This window comes from Castor canadensis, chromosome 13, assembly GCF_047511655.1.
Source record: "Castor canadensis chromosome 13, mCasCan1.hap1v2, whole genome shotgun sequence".
NCBI classification, from domain to species: Eukaryota; Metazoa; Chordata; class Mammalia; order Rodentia; family Castoridae; genus Castor; species Castor canadensis.
The window spans coordinates 60,478,145-60,484,095 of record NC_133398.1 but is presented as its reverse complement, the minus strand read 5'-3'; the positions used below and the strand labels follow the sequence as shown (position 1 = coordinate 60,484,095).

Below are 5,951 nucleotides of genomic sequence, written 5' to 3'. Positions count from 1 at the left end.
ATAATGATTGTGTCATTAGGAACTTTCATTCAGTCTGATTGGTATTATGTGGGTTTGTTTACATAAGATTAAAATAATTAGTAATTTCTATAAAACATTACATATTAACCCAGATTCTCAGGCACTTGCTTCCCATTCACAAGAGCCAGATGGAAAAAATGTTGAGGGATATGTGATGAGTAGTAGCAAAAATGTAGCTAATCTGTAAACAAATTAGAGATTCTCAAGAAAATATTATGAATAGTATGAATACGAAAGTAGAGATATAAAGAAAAAGAAGTTGTTTACCTAGCAGGGGAGATACCACGATCACAAAGGTGGTTTTCCCAGGGTGAGGCTTATCCATTGCACTCCAGATGTGCCGACCTCTGCAATTTCCCCAAATGTGGAAAACTCGACTGCATAATTTGTGGTAGTAGTAGACTGTGTTCGTGCTCTCCCCTGAAAAAAAATATCACGAAGAAAAAGAAATTGAGAGGGCACAAATTAGTATTATAAGTACACTGAAATTCACTCAGTATTCACACATTCACAATTCCATCTCCTGCACAACATAGCAGTAGAAATTCTGAAGCCATTCAGCCCAACTTGAATGAGTCATGTAGTGTATGTGTCAAAGAACCATAGTTTTTTAAGTGGCCTAATGAGAATCTACTTGGTAAAAGTGCAAAAGTCATGTATTACTTACTACCCTGTTAAAGTCATAGACCTATATGTAGCTTTAGGTTTAAATCAGCCCTACGGTAGTCTGAATCTTATTCCCAAAAATACATCTACAACCCGATCCTTAGAACCTCTTCCTATTACCTTCTTTTAGAAAAGAATCTGCAAATTCATTAAAGGTACTGAGATGAGTCAGTGATTCTGGAGTATCCCAGTAGTACCTAAATGACATTACACATAACAAGTAACAGAGAAGTAGAAGGAGATTAGACTGACACATGGAGGACTCAGCATTGTGAAGACATAGAGAGATTGCTATCACATGTCACATGCCCAAGAATGCTGGCAGTCCTCAGCGATGGAAAAAGCAAGGGCAGAATTCTCCTTTTAGCTCTCTCAGAGAAAGTTCAGCCCAGTTGTTATTTTTCATGGACATCTTGTTCAAGATCCAGGAAAGAATACATTCTTGGTGTTTTAAGCCACTGAGTTTGTGATAACCTGTTACAGAATCTACAGGAAACTAACATGGCTCCTATCCTATTTTTGCCATACAAACATTCCTTTTGCTGGTATCTTGAGATAAAAGGTGGAGCCCTCGGCATCTTTTAGAGTGGTTATATAAAACAGAAACTGTCGAATTCCTGATCATGCAGGATCTTTCCCTAAGAAATGAGAGTCAAATGCACTTAGATGAATATATCAATACACAAACATATATATGTACATATATACATATGTATAACACATTCATTCAATAGGTGCAAAAGCACACTTCAACATTTGATCTTCAATGTTCATTAAATAAAGAAATATTGACCAATAAATTCTAGTTTCTCTGCATCTGTATTACACAATGCACACTGGAAAGGAAATTAGGAAAATGAGGTGAAAAAAATGGGAATATTTTTCCTCTTAATTTCTGGGTGTATTTAGATGGAATAGGCATTTTCCTGGAGTGAGAAAAAAAGTCTTCTCTTGCCACATATACACTAGCAATCTAAGAGTAATGAAATATTCCAGGAGGTTTGAAAAGTGATTCACTTCATATGCACATTCTCAGAAGAAGGATATTGACAGTAGAGTTACTTATCCTCTGATGGTTAATTTTCCATATTTTCACATATGTTTACTGCACATCTCTCTACATTCTCAAGGAATATTTCAAAACACTCAGGTCAATGGCACTCTTTATCTAGATGGGTACCATATGTGTAATCTTTGTTAAGAATCCTTGTTTTGACATAGATAAGAGAAACACAGAAAGTGCAGGTCTTTTATCATAAAGGAAGATTGAACACTCAATTTTGGTAGTCATCTACTGTGGAAATCACCTGCTGGCATGCTTTGCTCTCAATTTATACAAAAATCCATGCATAGAACTTCTGTATTTTAAATCTCTGTTTTATGGAGGTGAATAGTGAAAGAAAAAAGCCAGGGTATATGAATACATTAAAATAAAAAAAGTTAAGTAGCAAAGTCCTTATTTTTCTTTCCAATCTTAAAGCAAATGCCACCTGTGCAGTCACAAATGCTGACATTCTGAACACTATGAGAACTGCTAGAAGTCAAGCAGGTGCTGAGGAGAAAATAGTAGAGAAAAAATTTAGAATTTCTTAAAATAAACAAAACATTTATTTTCAAGTTTTTGTCATCCTGTTTACTTCTCCTCATATAAAATTATAACAAGCATCACATATATTGCTGAGAAATATTTTTCAGAGGGCCTAAGTGGTCATGAAAGTGTGGCTTGTAGAAAATGCAAAAAAAAAAATAGATGGTTTGAGAATTTATTTTTTAAAGACAATAGCTAAAAGGGAAGGGAAGTTTATTGTCAGGTGTTTATTACCTTGGAGTCAAGAAGATTACAGAAATTATCCAGTTGAGGGAAAAGATAAATCAATAATGGTTATGAAATTGTTGAAAAACTGCAGTAAGACATATGGTGATGTGAATGCTCCTACTATAACAATCATTTGTTTGCTTATCAGGGAAGAATCTCTCCAGGCATCAGTAGCTAAAATGAGGATTATTTTTCAGCAAGGCCACAGGGTAAAAATTTGCCAGATAAAACATGAGACATGTTTTAACTTGCAAACAAATAGCAAGTAATTTTCTGGCACAGCTATGTCTTAAAATTGCACTATTATGCTATACCTACACTAAAACTGATTTGATATTTATCTGAATTTCAAATGCAACTCAGGGTCCCATGCTTTCAGTTGTTAAACCTATCAGACTTAACAAGGTGTCTTAGGTACTAAAGATATCAGGAAAGACTAGGCAAAGAGCTTGGGAATACTGCATGAAACAATGAAGTTTCCAATGTCTTTCCAAAGACTCTTGACTCTTTTTCGCTCTGTCTCTTCTCTCATTTGTCTAGAAATGAATGTTTTTTAATTAATTAATTCTCATTTGCTTCAGTAAAAAAACAATTTTATCTATTGTATTTTTAAATTTTTTCCTACACGTAAAAAAAAATGCTGGCTCCATTTTTGTCATGACCTACTCTGGTTAGTAATCACCAAGTTATGGGACAAATGACCCATTTTCTTCTCAATAGATGCTGTAAGAGCAAACCAGAGAAAACACAGGAATCATGAATGGAAGCTGAGCAACATGTATTTAAACCACAGTGACAAATCATTCTTTAAAGGGTATTAACCAATAAATTACAAGTTTATAATTAATATTGCAAACAGGTACACAAATTCATATTAATTATAAAACAATTTTGTGTATAACGAAAATGTACTATACAAATTAAGTTGGCCTAGATTCCATAGTCCTCCTGTTTCTACCTCCTGCATGCTGGAATTACAGGTTTGAGTCACTATACACAGTTTGAATTATATTTAATTTCCACATTCAAGCCATGATTAACAGAGATGCTAATTGGTAAGCACATACTTAGCGCTAAATAAAAGTAAAGACAACAAAAAATACTTAAAGTCATTTAAGGTAATGAAACTTGTAGTTCATCTGTGTATTTACAAGTGTATTTGTTACTTTCTTTGTGGACATCAGTCGTTTTAATCTTCTCATAACTGATTTCATCATTTTTTAGAAATTTATTTTTTACATCTGTAACTTCCAATGTTTAACCCTACTACTATTTTTTTGTGTAGCTATGGGCCAGTAAAAAATTCTTTTTTACATAAAAAATTCATATTTGAATTTTTTCATTGTTTGATATCCAGCTGAAACCATAAATTCTTGATTGTCCATCTATTTATTCAATTTGAATTTGTGATTTTCAAACACCTATTTAGGTTAAAACTTGAGGCACACAGTGACTCAGTTACCAAGCTTATCAATACTTCTTTAAATGCCTCTTGAATCCATATGTGATCTCTGTTTCTGCTGCCACATTTAATATTGTCATTTTTAGGCTTAGCTCATTAACTATTTAAAAAGTAGTCTCTCTGACTCTTGGTTTGCTCTTGATTTGTGAAATCATTTTAATGACTATTCCTGATAAATCTTTTGAACACATTTATTTGTGAGCAGGTATGCCACCAATTTGTCCATGTCACACAAGGAGGTGCTAAACACTTATTCAGTATAAAGTTTATATGTTGATCCATTGTTGCTCCAAAAGACCATTGTGCAGAAGAAAAGCTACTTAAATGTTTCTTAGGATTTATGAGCTGAAGCTAATCAGGAGGATGAAGTGAACTGCTTAATGTAAATAGAGCTCCCATTATCGTGTGGGAACTATTTTATCTCATATGTTTTGATTCTAATGAAAAACCAAAAAGTTTCTAAACTTTTTACACTGAATAATTGTCAAACCTAGGAAATTTGTTCAGTAATGAAGGTCCTTTTAAAATAGAAATTAATATTATCTCTTTTAAGTAAAGAAGCAGAGGATAATCCATCTATCTACATAAATCATGATTAACTTAAAACTGTACTCAAGCTCTATAAACCTTAGTCACACAAAAGATATAATAGTATTTAATTCCTTGGCGTTACTTATGAGTCATTAAATTGCACAAAGGATTAGAGGCTAGAAAAATGTTCCTTTAAAATATAAAAACACGCTTTTCTTCTTTGTAGAGATGTTTTTCTAAAAGCTGATCTGGACTGCAGATATGGCCTCAGGAATAATTAGTAGCAAAATACTTAAATAGTTATCACATAAACGTTCTAGATCAAATAATTGTAAACAAGCATCTTATTCAAAGTATATTAATTTATGAAATTAAGAATACACTAACTTTGAAATTTCAATATTTCAAATTAAGAATACATTGAATTTTAATTTTTAAGAATGCATATTTGGAAATTATATTTTTGAAGCTGTAACTACAGTGCTGTGAGAGAAACCTAATGGTTCATAGTGAGTTTTGAAATATGAAATTTAATTTTAACAAGGACTAAAATATTCTTGTGCTGTCAGTTTTTATATACATCTAGTCAAAATGAGAAAGCACATGTGGTCATAGTCACTCTTGTTAGCTGAGAACATTATTTTTTTACACTAGCTTCACTTGATCTAATTCCGATTTAACTAAGAAATGAGGTTGACAGTGGGCATTTTACACTAGTCATTGGCACAGTGTTATTCTCTGCTGATTGGCAGATATTTCCACTGCTGGTGCAGACACAAATAGTGATTGAAAGAAATAGGAGTTAAGTGTGGAGACTGTATCTTGCAGGAATATGAATTGACATTTTAAGAATCTAGGTGTTTACCCCAAAATCATTCAGTGTTTTGAGCAGAATGATGTGACTAACATTGATGTACTTTGATAGTGCTTCTCTGTCTCCCACCATGATATTTCTAAGATAATTCTCACACCAGGATAGAGTGCTTTCCTTTGTTTCTTTATTAAGCATCAATACTGAGACTTCATTCCTTTCATTTCCATAGGAAAATACTGTCAAATTGTCTGAAGTACAGGAGCTGTCACATTTATCAATGCCATTCTATAAATATGTACTCTGACAAGGAGATACTTTTGTATATAATACAAGTTCTTTATACCTGGGTAGGCAAAATATAAAAAAACTGTATTATTTAATTTCATAGTGTTAGATATATTTGAAGTTTTACATTTAAGTCAGCAAGGGAAATATTATATTCAGAAAAACATGAGGTTGGCTTGGTTTGTGAACCTGTGTTTTACTTATTTATTTTTTATTATTATGCTGGGTAGGGGTACATTGTGGCATTTACAAAAGTTCTTACAATATATCAAACATATCATATTTCAATTAACTCCCTCCATCATTCTCCTTTATCCCTCCACCCTCCATTTTTGGAATAGTTTCAACAAGTATCA

General features: G+C 32.8%; 1 non-coding gene across 1 annotated transcript; it reads left to right on the top strand.

Moving 5' to 3' along the window:
- The first annotated feature begins 280 nt into the window (after positions 1-280).
- LOC141415843 (U1 spliceosomal RNA) lies at positions 281-444 on the top strand. The gene has a single exon (XR_012440800.1). It is a non-coding gene; the product is annotated as a U1 spliceosomal RNA (small nuclear RNA).
- Positions 445-5,951: the final 5,507 nt, after the last annotated feature.